Source organism: Ambystoma mexicanum, chromosome 11 (assembly GCF_040938575.1).
Source record: "Ambystoma mexicanum isolate Mex_15411 chromosome 11, UKY_AmexF1_1, whole genome shotgun sequence".
NCBI lineage: Eukaryota > Metazoa > Chordata > Amphibia > Caudata > Ambystomatidae > Ambystoma > Ambystoma mexicanum.
This window is the reverse complement of record NC_090934.1, coordinates 1178618439-1178636928: the sequence shown is the minus strand read 5'-3', so window position 1 is coordinate 1178636928 and position 18490 is coordinate 1178618439. Positions and strand designations below refer to the sequence as shown.

The following is an 18490-nucleotide window of genomic DNA, read 5'->3' as shown; positions in this document are numbered from 1 at the left end:
CCCTGTACTCCTGCACAGGACTCACTCTAAATGACAGGGCTAAAGAGTTCTGCCAGCAAAGCCTATATACAATGGCCGTTCGTGGCCGTTTGGGCAGGCAGGTGGTTGGTTGGGCAGAGGGCGAGGAGGAAGAACTGTGTTCACTCCTCTGCCTGCCTTTTTACCTCTCGCTTACCCCCACTCACTCCTCCATCTGCCTCCCACTATGTCACACTAACTTTCCTCCTGACCTCCATTTCAAATAGGTCACTTCATTCCAACTAAGCCCAGTGAAAAGGACAAGACGTTGGGTTCTTTATGCATTTTTTCCAAAGACAAAATGCAGCGCTGCGCACATTTGCAAGTCCACAAAGCTAGCACAGTCCTAAGACGGTTTTTCATTTAAGCGCTGTAGTACACCTGCCAAAAGGGCAGTGAAGCATTCCAGGACGAACTGCAGACCTAGCTGGAGGACAGGAGTGTGTGGAGCAAGCTCCAACTCCATCTCCCTGTTCCAGAAATCCGTGGCCGGCAGTTATAGGAAGCGTGGAATGCAATCACATGAAAAGTAAAAACCCATTTCAGGCATGTCAGAAGTGGGATTCGAACCCACGCCTCCAGAGGAGACTGCGACCTGAACCAGTGCCTTAGACCACTCGGCCATCCTGACTCTGCCTTAGGTGCTTGCCTGAATTGGCTTAGAGGCTATGTTGGCAAGTCTTTGACCACACTTAAATCCTCTTGGATTTCCTAAAATGTCTCCACAGTCTGCCAGGAATATACTCTCGCGCATCCCACCCACCCCTCCTAACCCACCACCCTCCCCATCCATTTTAAAAATGTCACTTCATTCCCACTAGGCCCAGTTAAAAGGACAACACATTGGGTTCTTTATGCATTTTTTCCAAAGGCAAAATGTCGCGGTGCGCCCGTTTGCATGTCCACAAGGCCGGCCCAGTCCAAAGATGGTTTTTCACTGGAGTTCACTTTCCCAAAAAAGAAGCGAGGAAATACAGGAAGCACTGGAAATCAACCATGAGGCCTGCAGTGCGTGCTCCAACTCCATCTCCCTGTTCCAGAAAGCCTTGGCCAGCAGTTATAGGACGCCTGGAATGTTACAATCAAATGAAAAGAAAAATTCTGTTACTGACATGTCAGAAGTGGGATTCGAACCCACGCCTCCAGAGGAGACTACGACCTGAAAGCAGCGCCTTAGACCACTCGGCCATCCTGACTCTGCCATTTGCACCCCTCAGATGCGGCTTAGAGGCAATGTTGGAAAGTCTCAAAGACCACCCGCCTAAAATCCTCTCCTAATGCATTAAAGTCTCCCAATTCCTCCCAAAAGAATAATCACAGGCAGGGCAGCACTCATACAACGACTACTGGCACAGACGTGCAGGGTTCAATCCCTATGTACAGCAGCTACTTGTCACAAGCACACATGAGTCTTTCATGTTTCTGCAGAACGGTGCTGCCTGTCACCTGTTAACAGACACAAGCAACTACACCTCAGGAAATAGGAAGGCAGGAGGCGGGCTGGTTTATGCAAATAAAAGCATGCACTGTGTCCAACCCTTCAGGAGGTTCAGGCAGTGTGCTAGAGCCTTCTTGGTCACAAGAGGTTGGGCACTAGTCCAGGGGAGCCTGTTTAGGCTGAAAGGACTGTGTATGGGCCGGCCTGATCTCCCCTTACTCCTGCACAGGACTCACTCTAAATGACAGGGCTAAAGAGTTCTGCCAGCAAAGCCTATATACAATGGCCGCTCGTGGCCGTTTGGGCAGGCAGGTGGTTGGTTGGGCAGAGGGCGAGGAGGAAGAACTGTGTTCACTCCTCTGCCTGCCTTTTTACCTCTCGCTTACCCCCACTCACTCCTCCATCTGCCTCCCACTATGTCACACTAACTTTCCTCCTGACCTCCATTTCAAATAGGTCACTTCATTCCAACTAGGCCCAGTGAAAAGGACAAGACGTTGGGTTCTTTATGCATTTTTTCCAAAGACAAAATGCCGCGCTGCGCCCATTTGCAAGTCCACAAAGCTAGCACAGTCCTAAGACGGTTTTTCATTTAAGCACTGTAGTACACCTGCCAAAAGGGCAGTGAAGCATTCCAGGACGAACTGCAGACCTAGCTGGAGGACGGGAGTGTGTGGAGCAAGCTCCAACTCCATCTCCCTGTTCCAGAAATCCGTGGCCGGCAGTTATAGGAAGCGTGGAATGCAATCACATGAAAAGTAAAAACCCGTTTCAGGAATGTCAGAAGTGGGATTCGAACCCACGCATCCAGAGGAGACTGCGACCTGAACGCAGCGCCTTAGACCACTCGGCCATCCTGACTCTGCCTTAGGCGCTCGCCTGAATCGGCTTAGAGGCTATGTTGGCAAGTCTTTGACCACACTTAAATCCTCTTGGATTTCCTAAAATGTCTCCACAGTCTGCCAGGAATATACTCTCGCGCATCCCACCCACCCCTCCTAACCCACCACCCTCCCCATCCATTTTAAAAATGTCACTTCATTCCCACTAGGCCCAGTTAAAAGGACAACACATTGGGTTCTTTATGCATTTTTTCCAAAGGCAAAATGTCGCGGTCCGCCCGTTTGCATGTCCACAAGTCCGGCCCAGTCCAAAGATGATTTTTCACTGGAGTTCACTTTCCCAAAAAAGAAGCGAGGAAATACAGGAAGCACTGGAAATCAACCATGAGGCCTGCAGTGCGTGCTCCAACTCCATCTCCCTGTTCCAGAAAGCCTTGGCCAGCAGTTATAGGACGCCTGGAATGTTACAATCAAATGAAAAGAAAAATTCTGTTACAGACATGTCAGAAGTGGGATTCGAACCCACGCCTCCAGAGGAGACTGCCTTAGACCCCTCGGCCATCCTGACTCTGCCATTTGCACCCCTCAGATGCGGCTTAGAGGCAATGTTGGAAAGTCTCAAAGACCACCCGCCTAAAATCCTCTCCTAATGCATTAAAGTCTCCCAATTCCTCCCAAAAGAATAATCACAGGCAGGGCAGCACTCATACAACGACTACTGGCACAGACGTGCAGGGTTCAATCCCTATGTACAGCAGCTACTTGTCACAAGCACACATGAGTCTTTCATGTTTCTGCAGAACGGTGCTGCCTGCCACCTGTTAACAGACACAAGCAACTACACCTCAGGAAATAGGAAGGCAGGAGGCGGGCTGGTTTATGCAAATAAAAGCATGCACTGTGTCCAACCCTTCAGGAGGTTCAGGCAGTGTGCTAGAGCCTTCTTGGTCACAAGAGGTTGGGCACTAGTCCAGGGGAGCCTGTTTAGGCTGAAAGGACTGTGTATGGGCCGGCCTGATCTCCCTGTACTCCTGCACAGGACTCACTCTAAATGACAGGGCTAAAGAGTTCTGCCAGCAAAGCCTATATACAATGGCCGCTCGTGGCCGTTTGGGCAGGCAGGTGGTTGGTTGGGCAGAGGGCGAGGAGGAAGAACTGTGTTCACTCCTCTGCCTGCCTTTTTACCTCTCGCTTACCCCCACTCACTCCTCCATCTGCCTCCCACTATGTCACACTAACTTTCCTCCTGACCTCCATTTCAAATAGGTCACTTCATTCCAACTAGGCCCAGTGAAAAGGACAAGACGTTGGGTTCTTTATGCATTTTTTGCAAAGACAAAATGCCGCGCTGCGCCCATTTGCAAGTCCACAAAGCTAGCACAGTCCTAAGACGGTTTTTCATTTAAGCACTGTAGTACACCTGCCAAAAGGGCAGTGAAGCATTCCAGGACGAACTGCAGACCTAGCTGGAGGACGGGAGTGTGTGGAGCAAGCTCCAACTCCATCTCCCTGTTCCAGAAATCCGTGGCCGGCAGTTATAGGAAGCGTGGAATGCAATCACATGAAAAGTAAAAACCCGTTTCAGGAATGTCAGAAGTGGGATTCGAACCCACGCCTCCAGAGGAGACTGTGACCTGAACACAGCGCCTTAGACCACTCGGCCATCCTGACTCTGCCTTAGGCGCTCGCCTGAATCGGCTTAGGGGCTATGTTGGCAAGTCTTTGACCACACTTAAATCCTCTTGGATTTCCTAAAATGTCTCCACAGTCTGCCAGGAATATACTCTCGCGCATCCCACCCACCCCTCCTAACCCACCACCCTCCCCATCCATTTTAAAAATGTCACTTCATTCCCACTAGGCCCAGTTAAAAGGACAACACATTGGGTTCTTTATGCATTTTTTCCAAAGGCAAAATGTCGCGGTGCGCCCGTTTGCATGTCCACAAGTCCGGCCCAGTCCAAAGATGATTTTTCACTGGAGTTCACTTTCCCAAAAAAGAAGCGAGGAAATACAGGAAGCACTGGAAATCAACCATGAGGCCTGCAGTGCGTGCTCCAACTCCATCTCCCTGTTCCAGAAAGCCTTGGCCAGCAGTTATAGGATGCCTGGAATGTTACAATCAAATGAAAAGAAAAATTCTGTTACAGACATGTCAGAAGTGGGATTCGAACCCACGCCTCCAGAGGAGACTGCCTTAGACCACTCGGCCATCCTGACTCTGCCATTTCCACCCCTCAGATGCGGCTTAGAGGCAATGTTGGAAAGTCTCAAAGACCACCCGCCTAAAATCCTCTCCTAATGCATTAAAGTCTCCCAATTCCTCCCAAAAGAATAATCACAGGCAGGGCAGCACTCATACAACGACTACTGGCACAGACGTGCAGGGTTCAATCCCTATGTACAGCAGCTACTTGTCACAAGCACACATGAGTCTTTCATGTTTCTGCAGAACGGTGCTGCCTGCCACCTGTTAACAGACACAAGCAACTACACCTCAGGAAATAGGAAGGCAGGAGGCGGGCTGGTTTATGCAAATAAAAGCATGCACTGTGTCCAACCCTTCAGGAGGTTCAGGCAGTGTGCTAGAGCCTTCTTGGTCACAAGAGGTTGGGCACTAGTCCAGGGGAGCCTGTTTAGGCTGAAAGGACTGTGTATGGGCCGGCCTGATCTCCCTGTACTCCTGCACAGGACTCACTCTAAATGACAGGGCTAAAGAGTTCTGCCAGCAAAGCCTATATACAATGGCCGTTCGTGGCCGTTTGGGCAGGCAGGTGGTTGGTTGGGCAGAGGGCGAGGAGGAAGAACTGTGTTCACTCCTCTGCCTGCCTTTTTACCTCTCGCTTCCCCCCACTCACTCCTCCATCTGCCTCCCACTATGTCACACTAACTTTCCTCCTGACCTCCATTTCAAATAGGTCACTTCATTCTAACTAGGCCCAGTGAAAAGGACAAGACGTTGGGTTCTTTATGCATTTTTTCCAAAGACAAAATGCCGCGCTGCGCCCATTTGCAAGTCCACAAAGCTAGCACAGTCCTAAGACGGTTTTTCATTTAAGCGCTGTAGTACACCTGCCAAAAGGGCAGTGAAGCATTCCAGGACGAACTGCAGACCTAGCTGGAGGACAGGAGTGTTTGGAGCAAGCTCCAACTCCATCTCCCTGTTCCAGAAATCCGTGGCCGGCAGTTATAGGAAGCGTGGAATGCAATCACATGAAAAGTAAAAACCCATTTCAGGCATGTCAGAAGTGGGATTCGAACCCACGCCTCCAGAGGAGACTGCGACCTGAACCAGTGCCTTAGACCACTCGGCCATCCTGACCCTGCCTTAGGTGCTTGCCTGAATTGGCTTAGAGGCTATGTTGGCAAGTCTTTGACCACACTTAAATCCTCTTGGATTTCCTAAAATGTCTCCACAGTCTGCCAGGAATATACTCTCGCGCATCCCACCCACCCCTCCTAACCCACCACCCTCCCCATCCATTTTAAAAATGTCACTTCATTCCCACTAGGCCCAGTTAAAAGGACAACACATTGGGTTCTTTATGCATTTTTTCCAAAGGCAAAATGTCGCGGTGCGCCCGTTTGCATGTCCACAAGGCCGGCCCAGTCCAAAGATGGTTTTTCACTGGAGTTCACTTTCCCAAAAAAGAAGCGAGGAAATACAGGAAGCACTGGAAATCAACCATGAGGCCTGCAGTGCGTGCTCCAACTCCATCTCCCTGTTCCAGAAAGCCTTGGCCAGCAGTTATAGGACGCCTGGAATGTTACAATCAAATGAAAAGAAAAATTCTGTTACAGACATGTCAGAAGTGGGATTCGAACCCACGCCTCCAGAGGAGACTGCGACCTGAACGCAGCGCCTTAGACCAGTCGGCCATCCTGACTCTGCCATTTGCACCCCTCAGATGCGGCTTAGAGGCAATGTTGGAAAGTCTCAAAGACCACCCGCCTAAAATCCTCTCCTAATGCATTAAAGTCTCCCAATTCCTCCCAAAAGAATAATCACAGGCAGGGCAGCACTCATACAACGACTACTGGCACAGACGTGCAGGGTTCAATCCCTATGTACAGCAGCTACTTGTCACAAGCACACATGAGTCTTTCATGTTTCTGCAGAACGGTGCTGCCTGCCACCTGTTAACAGACACAAGCAACTACACCTCAGGAAATAGGAAGGCAGGAGGCGGGCTGGTTTATGCAAATAAAAGCATGCACTGTGTCCAACCCTTCAGGAGGTTCAGGCAGTGTGCTAGAGCCTTCTTGGTCACAAGAGGTTGGGCACTAGTCCAGGGGAGCCTGTTTAGGCTGAAAGGACTGTGTATGGGCCGGCCTGATCTCCCTGTACTCCTGCACAGGACTCACTCTAAATGACAGGGCTAAAGAGTTCTGCCAGCAAAGCCTATATACAATGGCCGTTCGTGGCCGTTTGGGCAGGCAGGTGGTTGGTTGGGCAGAGGGCGAGGAGGAAGAACTGTGTTCACTCCTCTGCCTGCCTTTTTACCTCTCGCTTACCCCCACTCACTCCTCCATCTGCCTCCCACTATGTCACACTAACTTTCCTCCTGACCTCCATTTCAAATAGGTCACTTCATTCCAACTAAGCCCAGTGAAAAGGACAAGACGTTGGGTTCTTTATGCATTTTTTCCAAAGACAAAATGCAGCGCTGCGCACATTTGCAAGTCCACAAAGCTAGCACAGTCCTAAGACGGTTTTTCATTTAAGCGCTGTAGTACACCTGCCAAAAGGGCAGTGAAGCATTCCAGGACGAACTGCAGACCTAGCTGGAGGACAGGAGTGTGTGGAGCAAGCTCCAACTCCATCTCCCTGTTCCAGAAATCCGTGGCCGGCAGTTATAGGAAGCGTGGAATGCAATCACATGAAAAGTAAAAACCCATTTCAGGCATGTCAGAAGTGGGATTCGAACCCACGCCTCCAGAGGAGACTGCAACCTGAACCAGTGCCTTAGACCACTCGGCCATCCTGACTCTGCCTTAGGTGCTTGCCTGAATTGGCTTAGAGGCTATGTTGGCAAGTCTTTGACCACACTTAAATCCTCTTGGATTTCCTAAAATGTCTCCACAGTCTGCCAGGAATATACTCTCGCGCATCCCACCCACCCCTCCTAACCCACCACCCTCCCCATCCATTTTAAAAATGTCACTTCATTCCCACTAGGCCCAGTTAAAAGGACAACACATTGGGTTCTTAATGCATTTTTTCCAAAGGCAAAATGTCGCGGTGCGCCCGTTTGCATGTCCACAAGGCCGGCCCAGTCCAAAGATGGTTTTTCACTGGAGTTCACTTTCCCAAAAAAGAAGCGAGGAAATACAGGAAGCACTGGAAATCAACCATGAGGCCTGCAGTGCGTGCTCCAACTCCATCTCCCTGTTCCAGAAAGCCTTGGCCAGCAGTTATAGGACGCCTGGAATGTTACAATCAAATGAAAAGAAAAATTCTGTTACAGACATGTCAGAAGTGGGATTCCCTGAACGCAGCGCCTTAGACCACTCGGCCATCCTGACTCTGCCATTTGCACCCCTCAGATGCGGCTTAGAGGCAATGTTGGAAAGTCTCAAAGACCACCCGCCTAAAATCCTCTCCTAATGCATTAAAGTCTCCCAATTCCTCCCAAAAGAATAATCACAGGCAGGGCAGCACTCATACAACGACTACTGGCACAGACGTGCAGGGTTCAATCCCTATGTACAGCAGCTACTTGTCACAAGCACACATGAGTCTTTCATGTTTCTGCAGAACGGTGCTGCCTGCCACCTGTTAAAAGACACAAGCAACTACACCTCAGGAAATAGGAAGGCAGGAGGCGGGCTGGTTTATGCAAATAAAAGCATAAAAGCATGCACTGTGTCCAACCCTTCAGGAGGTTCAGGCAGTGTGCTAGAGCCTTCTTGGTCACAAGAGGTTGGGCACTAGTCCAGGGGAGCCTGTTTAGGCTGAAAGGACTGTGTATGGGCCGGCCTGATCTCCCTGTACTCCTGCACAGGACTCACTCTAAATGACAGGGCTAAAGAGTTCTGCCAGCAAAGCCTATATACAATGGCCGTTCGTGGCCGTTTGGGCAGGCAGGTGGTTGGTTGGGCAGAGGGCGAGGAGGAAGAACTGTGTTCACTCCTCTGCCTGCCTTTTTACCTCTCGCTTCCCCCCACTCACTCCTCCATCTGCCTCCCACTATGTCACACTAACTTTCCTCCTGACCTCCATTTCAAATAGGTCACTTCATTCCAACTAGGCCCAGTGAAAAGGACAAGACGTTGGGTTCTTTATGCATTTTTTCCAAAGACAAAATGCCGCGCTGCGCACATTTGCAAGTCCACAAAGCTAGCACAGTCCTAAGACGGTTTTTCATTTAAGCACTGTAGTACACCTGCCAAAAGGGCAGTGAAGCATTCCAGGACGAACTGCAGACCTAGCTGGAGGACAGGAGTGTTTGGAGCAAGCTCCAACTCCATCTCCCTGTTCCAGAAATCCGTGGCCGGCAGTTATAGGAAGCGTGGAATGCAATCACATGAAAAGTAAAAACCCATTTCAGGCATGTCAGAAGTGGGATTCGAACCCACGCCTCCAGAGGAGACTGCGACCTGAACCAGTGCCTTAGACCACTCAGCCATCCTGACTCTGCTTTAGGTGCTTGCCTGAATTGGCTTAGAGGCTATGTTGGCAAGTCTTTGACCACACTTAAATCCTCTTGGATTTCCTAAAATGTCTCCACAGTCTGCCAGGAATATACTCTCGCGCATCCCACCCACCCCTCCTAACCCACCACCCTCCCCATCCATTTTAAAAATGTCACCTCATTCCCACTAGGCCCAGTTAAAAGGACAACACATGGGGTTCTTTATGCATTTTTTCCAAAGGCAAAATGTCGCGGTGCGCCCGTTTGCATGTCCACAAGGCCGGCCCAGTCCAAAGATGGTTTTTCACTGGAGTTCACTTTCACAAAAAAGAAGCGAGGAAATACAGGAAGCACTGGAAATCAACCATGAGGCCTGCAGTGCGTGCTCCAACTCCATCTCCCTGTTCCAGAAAGCCTTGGCCAGCAGTTATAGGACGCCTGGAATGTTACAATCAAATGAAAAGAAAAATTCTGTTACAGACATGTCAGAAGTGGGATTCGAACCCACGCCTCCAGAGGAGACTGCGACCTGAACGCAGCGCCTTAGACCACTCGGCCATCCTGACTCTGCCATTTGCACCCCTCAGATGCGGCTTAGAGGCAATGTTGGAAAGTCTCAAAGACCACCCGCCTAAAATCCTCTCCTAATGCATTAAAGTCTCCCAATTCCTCCCAAAAGAATAATCACAGGCAGGGCAGCACTCATACAACGACTACTGGCACAGACGTGCAGGGTTCAATCCCTATGTACAGCAGCTACTTGTCACAAGCACACATGAGTCTTTCATGTTTCTGCAGAACGGTGCTGCCTGCCACCTGTTAACAGACACAAGCAACTACACCTCAGGAAATAGGAAGGCAGGAGGCGGGCTGGTTTATGCAAATAAAAGCATGCACTGTGTCCAACCCTTCAGGAGGTTCAGGCAGTGTGCTAGAGCCTTCTTGGTCACAAGAGGTTGGGCACTAGTCCAGGGGAGCCTGTTTAGGCTGAAAGGACTGTGTATGGGCCGGCCTGATCTCCCTGTACTCCTGCACAGGACTCACTCTAAATGACAGGGCTAAAGAGTTCTGCCAGCAAAGCCTATATACAATGGCCGTTCGTGGCCGTTTGGGCAGGCAGGTGGTTGGTTGGGCAGAGGGCGAGGAGGAAGAACTGTGTTCACTCCTCTGCCTGCCTTTTTACCTCTCGCTTCCCCCCACTCACTCCTCCATCTGCCTCCCACTATGTCACACTAACTTTCCTCCTGACCTCCATTTCAAATAGGTCACTTCATTCCAACTAGGCCCAGTGAAAAGGACAAGACGTTGGGTTCTTTATGCATTTTTTCCAAAGACAAAATGCCGCGCTGCGCCCATTTGCAAGTCCACAAAGCTAGCACAGTCCTAAGACGGTTTTTCATTTAAGCACTGTAGTACACCTGCCAAAAGGGCAGTGAAGCATTCCAGGACGAACTGCAGACCTAGCTGGAGGACGGGAGTGTGTGGAGCAAGCTCCAACTCCATCTCCCTGTTCCAGAAATCCGTGGCCGGCAGTTATAGGAAGCGTGGAATGCAATCACATGAAAAGTAAAAACCCGTTTCAGGAATGTCAGTAGTGGGATTCGAACCCACGCCTCCAGAGGAGACTGCGACCTGAACGCAGCGCCTTAGACCACTCAGCCATCCTGACTCTGCCTTAGGCGCTCGCCTGAATCGGCTTAGAGGCTATGTTGGCAAGTCTTTGACCACACTTAAATCCTCTTGGATTTCCTAAAATGTCTCCACAGTCTGCCAGGAATATACTCTCGCGCATCCCACCCACCCCTCCTAACCCACCACCCTCCCCATCCATTTTAAAAATGTCACTTCATTCCCACTAGGCCCAGTTAAAAGGACAACACATTGGGTTCTTTATGCATTTTTTCCAAAGGCAAAATGTCGCGGTGCGCCCGTTTGCATGTCCACAAGTCCGCCCCAGTCCAAAGATGGTTTTTCACTGGAGTTCACTTTCCCAAAAAAGAAGCGAGGAAATACAGGAAGCACTGGAAATCAACCATGAGGCCTGCAGTGCGTGCTCCAACTCCATCTCCCTGTTCCAGAAAGCCTTGGCCAGCAGTTATAGGACGCCTGAAATGTTACAATCAAATGAAAAGAAAAATTCTGTTACAGACATGTCAGAAGTGGGATTCGAAACCACGCCTCCAGAGGAGACTGCCTTAGATCACTCGGCCATCCTGACTCTGCCATTTGCACCCCTCAGATGCGGCTTAGAGGCAATGTTGGAAAGTCTCAAAGACCACCCGCCTAAAATCCTCACCTATTGCATTAAAGTCTCCCAATTCCTCCCAAAAGAATAATCACAGGCAGGGCAGCACTCATACAACGACTACTGGCACAGACGTGCAGGGTTCAATCCCTATGTACAGCAGCTACTTGTCACAAGCACACATGAGTCTTTCATGTTTCTGCAGAACGGTGCTGCCTGCCACCTGTTAACAGACACAAGCAACTACACCTCAGGAAATAGGAAGGCAGGAGGTGGGCTGGTTTATGCAAATAAAAGCATGCACTGTGTCCAACCCTTCAGGAGGTTCAGGCAGTGTGCTAGAGCCTTCTTGGTCACAAGAGGTTGGGCACTAGTCCAGGGGAGCCTGTTTAGGCTGAAAGGACTGTGTATGGGCCGGCCTGATCTCCCTGTACTCCTGCACAGGACTCACTCGAAATGACAGGGCTAAAGAGTTCTGCCAGCAAAGCCTACATACAATGGCCGTTCGTGGCCATTTGGGCAGGCAGGTGGTTGGTTGGGCAGAGGGCGAGGAGGAAGAACTGTGTTCACTCCTCTGCCTGCCTTTTTACCTCTCGCTTCCCCCCACTCACTCCTCCATCTGCCTCCCACTATGTCACACTAACTTTCCTCCTGACCTCCATTTCAAATAGGTCACTTCATTCCAACTAGGCCCAGTGAAAAGGACAAGACGTTGGGTTCTTTATGCATTTTTTCCAAAGACAAAATGCCGCGCTGCGCCCATTTGCAAGTCCACAAAGCTAGCACAGTCCTAAGACGGTTTTTCATTTAAGCACTGTAGTACACCTGCCAAAAGGGCAGTGAAGCATTCCAGGACGAACTGCAGACCTAGCTGGAGGACGGGAGTGTGTGGAGCAAGCTCCAACTCCATCTCCCTGTTCCAGAAATCCGTGGCCGGCAGTTATAGGAAGCGTGGAATGCAATCACATGAAAAGTAAAAACCCATTTCAGGCATGTCAGAAGTGGGATTCGAACCCACGTCTCCAGAGGAGACTGCGACCTGAACGCAGCGCCTTAGACCACTCGGCCATGGCGCTCGCCTGAATCGGCTTAGAGGCTATGTTGGCAAGTCTTTGACCACACTTAAATCCTCTTGGATTTCCTAAAATGTCTCTACAGTCTGCCAGGGATATACTCTCGCGCATCCCACCCACCCCTCCTAACCCACCACCCTCCCCATCCATTTTAAAAATGTCACTTCATTCCCACTAGGCCCAGTTAAAAGGACAACACATTGGGTTCTTTATGCATTTTTTCCAAAGACAAAATGCCGCGCTGCGCACATTTGCAAGTCCACAAAGCTAGCACAGTCCTAAGACGGTTTTTCATTTAAGCACTGTAGTACACCTGCCAAAAGAGCAGTGAAGCATTCCAGGACGAACTGCAGACCTAGCTGGAGGACGGGAGTGTTTGGAGCAAGCTCCAACTCCATCTCCCTGTTTCAGAAATCCGTGGCCGGCAGTTATAGGAAGCGTGGAATGCAATCACATGAAAAGTAAAAACCCATTTCTGGCATGTCAGAAGTGGGATTCGAACCCACGCCTCCAGAGGAGACTGCGACCTGAACCAGTGCTTTAGACCACTCGGCCATCCTGACTCTGCCTTAGGTGCTTGCCTGAATTGGCTTAGAGGCTATGTTGGCAAGTCTTTGACCACACTTAAATCCTCTTGGATTTCCTAAAATGTCTCCACAGTCTGCCAGGAATATAATCTCGCGCATCCCACCCACCCCTCCTAACCCACCACCCTCCCCATCCATTTTAAAAATGTCACTTCATTCCCACTAGGCCCAGTTAAAAGGACAACACATTGGGTTCTTTATGCATTTTTTCCAAAGGCAAAATGTCGCGGTGCGCCCGTTTGCATGTCCACAAGGCCGGCCCAGTCCAAAGATGGTTTTTCACTGGAGTTCACTTTCCCAAAAAAGAAGCGAGGAAATACAGGAAGCACTGGAAATCAACCATGAGGCCTGCAGTGCGTGCTCCAACTCCATCTCCCTGTTCCAGAAAGCCTTGGCCAGCAGTTATAGGACGCCTGGAATGTTACAATCAAATGAAAAGAAAAATTCTGTTATAGACATGTCAGAAGTGGGATTCGAACCCACGCCTCCAGAGGAGACTGCGACCTGAACGCAGCGCCTTAGACCACTCGGCCATCCTGACTCTGCCATTTGCACCCCTCAGATGCGGCTTAGAGGCAATGTTGGAAAGTCTCAAAGACCACCCGCCTAAAATCCTCTCCTAATGCATTAAAGTCTCCCAATTCCTCCCAAAAGAATAATCACAGGCAGGGCAGCACTCATACAACGACTACTGGCACAGACGAGCAGGGTTCAATCCCTATGTACAGCAGCTACTTGTCACAAGCACACATGAGTCTTTCATGTTTCTGCAGAACGGTGCTGCCTGCCACCTGTTAACAGACACAAGCAACTACACCTCAGGAAATAGGAAGGCAGGAGGCGGGCTGGTTTATGCAAATAAAAGCATGCACTGTGTCCAACCCTTCAGGAGGTTCAGGCAGTGTGCTAGAGCCTTCTTGGTCACAAGAGGTTGGGCACTAGTCCAGGGGAGCCTGTTTAGGCTGAAAGGACTGTGTATGGGCCGGCCTGATCTCCCTGTACTCCTGCACAGGACTCACTCTAAATGACAGGGCTAAAGAGTTCTGCCAGCAACGCCTATATACAATGGCCGTTCGTGGCCGTTTGGGCAGGCAGGTGGTTGGTTGGGCAGAGGGCGAGGAGGAAGAACTGTGTTCACTCCTCTGCCTGCCTTTTTACCTCTCGCTTACCCCCACTCACTCCTCCATCTGCCTCCCACTATGTCACACTAACTTTCCTCCTGACCTCCATTTCAAATAGGTCACTTCATTCCAACTAAGCCCAGTGAAAAGGACAAGACGTTGGGTTCTTTATGCATTTTTTCCAAAGACAAAATTCCGCACTGCGCACATTTGCAAGTCCACAAAGCTAGCACAGTCCTAAGACGGTTTTTCATTTAAGCGCTGTAGTACACCTGCCAAAAGGGCAGTGAAGCATTCCAGGACGAACTGCAGACCTAGCTGGAGGACGGGAGTGTGTGGAGCAAGCTCCAACTCCATCTCCCTGTTCCAGAAATCCGTGGCCGGCAGTTATAGGAAGCGTGGAATGCAATCACATGAAAAGTAAAAACCCATTTCAGGCATGTCAGAAGTGGGATTCGAACCCACTGAACCAGTGCCTTAGACCACTCGGCCATCCTGACTCTGCCTTAGGTGCTTGCCTGAATCGGCTTAGAGGCTATGTTGGCAAGTCTTTGACCACACTTAAATCCTCTTGGATTTCCTAAAATGTCTCCACAGTCTGCCAGGAATATACTCTCGCGCATCCCACCCACCCCTCCTAACCCACCACCCTCCCCATCCATTTTAAAAATGTCACTTCATTCCCACTAGGCCCAGTTAAAAGGACAACACATTGGGTTCTTTATGCATTTTTTCCAAAGGCAAAATGTCGCGGTGCGCCCGTTTGCATGTCCACAAGGCCGGCCCAGTCCAAATATGGTTTTTCACTGGAGTTCACTTTCCCAAAAAAGAAGCGAGGAAATACAGGAAATCAACCATGAGGCCTGCAGTGCGTGCTCCAACTCCATCTCCCTGTTCCAGAAAGCCTTGGCCAGCAGTTATAGGACGCCTGGAATGTTACAATCAAATGAAAAGAAAAATTCTGTTACAGACATGTCAGAAGTGGGATTCGAACCCACGCCTCCAGAGGAGACTGTGACCTGAACGCAGCGCCTTAGACCACTCGGCCATCCTGACTCTGCCATTTGCACCCCTCAGATGCGGCTTAGAGGCAATGTTGGAAAGTCTCAAAGACCACCCACCTAAAATCCTCTCCTAATGCATTAAAGTCTCCCAATTCCTCCCAAAAGAATAATCACAGGCAGGGCAGCACTCATACAACGACTACTGGCACAGACGTGCAGGGTTCAATCCCTATGTACAGCAGCTACTTGTCACAAGCACACATGAGTCTTTCATGTTTCTGCAGAACGGTGCTGCCTGCCACCTGTTAACAGACACAAGCAACTACACCTCAGGAAATAGGAAGGCAGGAGGCGGGCTGGTTTATGCAAATAAAAGCATGCACTGTGTCCAACCCTTCAGGAGGTTCAGGCTGTGTGCTAGAGCCTTCTTGGTCACAAGAGGTTGGGCACTAGTCCAGGGGAGCCTGTTTAGGCTGAAAGGACTGTGTATGGGCCGGCCTGATCTCCCTGTACTCCTGCACAGGACTCACTCTAAATGACAGGGCTAAAGAGTTCTGCCAGAAAAGCCTATATACAATGGCCGTTCGTGGCCGTTTGGGCAGGCAGGTGGTTGGTTGGGCAGAGGGCGAGGAGGAAGAACTGTGTTCACTCCTCTGCCTGCCTTTTTACCTCTCGCTTACCCCCACTCACTCCTCCATCTGCCTCCCACTATGTCACACTACCTTTCCTCCTGACCTCCATTTCAAATAGGTCACTTCATTCCAACTAGGCCCAGTGAAAAGGACAAGACGTTGGGTTCTTTATGCATTTTTTCCAAAGACAAAATGCAGCGCTGCGCACATTTGCAAGTCCACAAAGCTAGCACAGTCCTAAGACGGTTTTTCATTTAAGCACTGTAGTACACCTGCCAAAAGGGCAGTGAAGCATTCCAGGACTAACTGCAGACCTAGCTGGAGGACAGGAGTGTGTGGAGCAAGCTCCAACTCCATCTCCCTGTTCCAGAAATCCGTGGCCGGCAGTTATAGGAAGCGTGGAATGCAATCACATGAAAAGTAAAAACCCATTTCAGGCATGTCAGAAGTGGGATTCGAACCCACGCCTCCAGAGGAGACTGCGACCTGAACCAGTGCCTTAGACCACTCGGCCATCCTGACTCTGCCTTAGGTGCTTGCCTGAATCGGCTTAGAGGCTATGTTGGCAAGTCTTTGACCACACTTAAATCCTCTTGGATTTCCTAAAATGTCTCCACAGTCTGCCAGGAATATACTCTCGCGCATCACACCCACCCCTCCTAACCCACCACCCTCCCCATCCATTTTAAAAATGTCACTTCATTCCCACTAGGCCCAGTTAAAAGGACAACACATTGGGTTCTTTATGCATTTTTTCCAAAGGCAAAATGTCGCGGTGCGCCCGTTTGCATGTCCACAAGGCCGGCCCAGTCCAAAGATGGTTTTTCACTGGAGTTCACTTTCCCAAAAAAGAAGCGAGGAAATACAGGAAGCACTGGAAATCAACCATGAGGCCTGCAGTGCGTGCTCCAACTCCATCTCCCTGTTCCAGAAAGCCTTGGCCAGCAGTTATAGGACGCCTGGAATGTTACAATCAAATGAAAAGAAAAATTCTGTTACAGACATGTCAGAAGTGGGATTCGAACCCACGCCTCCAGAGGAGACTGCCTTAGACCACTCGGCCATCCTGACTCTGCCGTTTGCACCCCTCAGATGCGGCTTAGAGGCAATGTTGGAAAGTCTCAAAGACCACCCGCCTAAAATCCTCTCCTAATGCATTAAAGTCTCCCAATTCCTCCCAAAAGAATAATCACAGGCAGGGCAGCACTCATACAACGACTACTGGCACAGACGTGCAGGGTTCAATCCCTATGTACAGCAGCTACTTGTCACAAGCACACATGAGTCTTTCATGTTTCTGCAGAACGGTGCTGCCTGCCACCTGTTAACAGACACAAGCAACTACACCTCAGGAAATAGGAAGGCAGGAGGCGGGCTGGTTTATGCAAATAAAAGCATGCACTGTGTCCAACCCTTCAGGAGGTTCAGGCAGTGTGCTAGAGCCTTCTTGGTCACAAGAGGTGGGGCACTAGTCCAGGGGAGCCTGTTTAGGCTGAAAGGACTGTGTATGGGCCGGCCTGATCTCCCTGTACTCCTGCACAGGACTCACTCTAAATGACAGGGCTAAAGAGTTCTGCCAGCAAAGCCTATATACAATGGCCGTTCGTGGCCGTTTGGGCAGGCAGGTGGTTGGTTGGGCAGAGGGCGAGGAGGAAGAACTGTGTTCACTCCTCTGCCTGCCTTTTTACCTCTCGCTTCCCCCCACTCACTCCTCCATCTGCCTCCCACTATGTCACACTAACTTTCCTCCTGACCTCCATTTCAAATAGGTCACTTCATTCCAACTAGGCCCAGTGAAAAGGACAAGACGTTGGGTTCTTTATGCATTTTTTCCAAAGACAAAATGCCGCGCTGCGCCCATTTGCAAGTCCACAAAGCTAGCACAGTCCTAAAACGGTTTTTCATTTAAGCACTGTAGTACACCTGCCAAAAGGGCAGTGAAGCATTCCAGGACGAACTGCAGACCTAGCTGGAGGACGGGAGTGTGTGGAGCAAGCTCCAACTCCATCTCCCTGTTCCAGAAATCCGTGGCCGGCAGTTACAGGAAGCGTGGAATGCAATCACATGAAAAGTAAAAACCCGTTTCAGGCATGTCAGTAGTGGGATTCGAACCCACGCCTCCAGAGGAGACTGCGACCTGAACGCAGCGCCTTAGACCACTCGGCCATGGCGCTCGCCTGAATCGGCTTAGAGGCTATGTTGGCAAGTCTTTGACCACACTTAAATCCTCTTGGATTTCCTAAAATGTCTCTACAGTCTGCCAGGGATATACTCTCGCGCATCCCACCCACCCCTCCTAACCCACCACCCTCCCCATCCATTTTAAAAATGTCACTTCATTCCCACTAGGCCCAGTTAAAAGGACAACACATTGGGTTCTTTATGCATTTTTTCCAAAGACAAAATGCCGCGCTGCGCACATTTGCAAGTCCACAAAGCTAGCACAGTCCTAAGACGGTTTTTCATTTAAGCACTGTAGTACACCTGCCAAAAGAGCAGTGAAGCATTTCAGGACGAACTGCAGACCTAGCTGGAGGACGGGAGTGTTTGGAGCAAGCTCCAACTCCATCTCCCTGTTTCAGAAATCCGTGGCCGGCAGTTATAGGAAGCGTGGAATGCAATCACATGAAAAGTAAAAACCCATTTCTGGCATGTCAGAAGTGGGATTCGAACCCACGCCTCCAGAGGAGACTGCGACCTGAACCAGTGCTTTAGACCACTCGGCCATCCTGACTCTGCCTTAGGTGCTTGCCTGAATTGGCTTAGAGGCTATGTTGGCAAGTCTTTGACCACACTTAAATCCTCTTGGATTTCCTAAAATGTCTCCACAGTCTGCCAGGAATATAATCTCGCGCATCCCACCCACCCCTCCTAACCCACCACCCTCCCCATCCA

The 18490-nt window shown here is 50.2% G+C and overlaps 16 non-coding genes across 16 annotated transcripts; all 16 read right to left on the bottom strand.

Annotated features, from left to right (window-relative positions):
* Positions 1 to 567: 567 nt before the first annotated feature.
* Positions 568 to 649, bottom strand: TRNAL-CAG (transfer RNA leucine (anticodon CAG)). Its single transcript has one exon. It is a non-coding gene; the product is annotated as a tRNA-Leu (tRNA).
* A 482-nt stretch (positions 650 to 1131) lies between these two features.
* On the bottom strand, positions 1132 to 1214 carry TRNAL-CAG (transfer RNA leucine (anticodon CAG)). The gene has a single exon. It is a non-coding gene; the product is annotated as a tRNA-Leu (tRNA).
* A 1020-nt stretch (positions 1215 to 2234) lies between these two features.
* Positions 2235 to 2317, bottom strand: TRNAL-CAG (transfer RNA leucine (anticodon CAG)). The gene has a single exon. It is a non-coding gene; the product is annotated as a tRNA-Leu (tRNA).
* Positions 2318 to 3886: 1569 nt separating this feature from the next.
* Positions 3887 to 3969, bottom strand: TRNAL-CAG (transfer RNA leucine (anticodon CAG)). Its single transcript has one exon. It is a non-coding gene; the product is annotated as a tRNA-Leu (tRNA).
* A 1569-nt stretch (positions 3970 to 5538) lies between these two features.
* Positions 5539 to 5620, bottom strand: TRNAL-CAG (transfer RNA leucine (anticodon CAG)). Its single transcript has one exon. It is a non-coding gene; the product is annotated as a tRNA-Leu (tRNA).
* A 482-nt stretch (positions 5621 to 6102) lies between these two features.
* Positions 6103 to 6185, bottom strand: TRNAL-CAG (transfer RNA leucine (anticodon CAG)). Its single transcript has one exon. It is a non-coding gene; the product is annotated as a tRNA-Leu (tRNA).
* A 1020-nt stretch (positions 6186 to 7205) lies between these two features.
* Positions 7206 to 7287, bottom strand: TRNAL-CAG (transfer RNA leucine (anticodon CAG)). Its single transcript has one exon. It is a non-coding gene; the product is annotated as a tRNA-Leu (tRNA).
* A 1565-nt stretch (positions 7288 to 8852) lies between these two features.
* On the bottom strand, positions 8853 to 8934 carry TRNAL-CAG (transfer RNA leucine (anticodon CAG)). The gene has a single exon. It is a non-coding gene; the product is annotated as a tRNA-Leu (tRNA).
* Positions 8935 to 9416: 482 nt separating this feature from the next.
* TRNAL-CAG (transfer RNA leucine (anticodon CAG)) lies at positions 9417 to 9499 on the bottom strand. The gene has a single exon. It is a non-coding gene; the product is annotated as a tRNA-Leu (tRNA).
* Positions 9500 to 10519: 1020 nt separating this feature from the next.
* On the bottom strand, positions 10520 to 10602 carry TRNAL-CAG (transfer RNA leucine (anticodon CAG)). Its single transcript has one exon. It is a non-coding gene; the product is annotated as a tRNA-Leu (tRNA).
* A 2130-nt stretch (positions 10603 to 12732) lies between these two features.
* On the bottom strand, positions 12733 to 12814 carry TRNAL-CAG (transfer RNA leucine (anticodon CAG)). Its single transcript has one exon. It is a non-coding gene; the product is annotated as a tRNA-Leu (tRNA).
* Positions 12815 to 13296: 482 nt separating this feature from the next.
* Positions 13297 to 13379, bottom strand: TRNAL-CAG (transfer RNA leucine (anticodon CAG)). The gene has a single exon. It is a non-coding gene; the product is annotated as a tRNA-Leu (tRNA).
* Positions 13380 to 14932: 1553 nt separating this feature from the next.
* Positions 14933 to 15015, bottom strand: TRNAL-CAG (transfer RNA leucine (anticodon CAG)). The gene has a single exon. It is a non-coding gene; the product is annotated as a tRNA-Leu (tRNA).
* Positions 15016 to 16035: 1020 nt separating this feature from the next.
* On the bottom strand, positions 16036 to 16117 carry TRNAL-CAG (transfer RNA leucine (anticodon CAG)). Its single transcript has one exon. It is a non-coding gene; the product is annotated as a tRNA-Leu (tRNA).
* A 1558-nt stretch (positions 16118 to 17675) lies between these two features.
* Positions 17676 to 17766, bottom strand: TRNAL-CAG (transfer RNA leucine (anticodon CAG)). The gene has a single exon. It is a non-coding gene; the product is annotated as a tRNA-Leu (tRNA).
* Positions 17767 to 18247: 481 nt separating this feature from the next.
* TRNAL-CAG (transfer RNA leucine (anticodon CAG)) lies at positions 18248 to 18329 on the bottom strand. The gene has a single exon. It is a non-coding gene; the product is annotated as a tRNA-Leu (tRNA).
* Between the last annotated feature and the right edge of the window lie 161 nt (positions 18330 to 18490).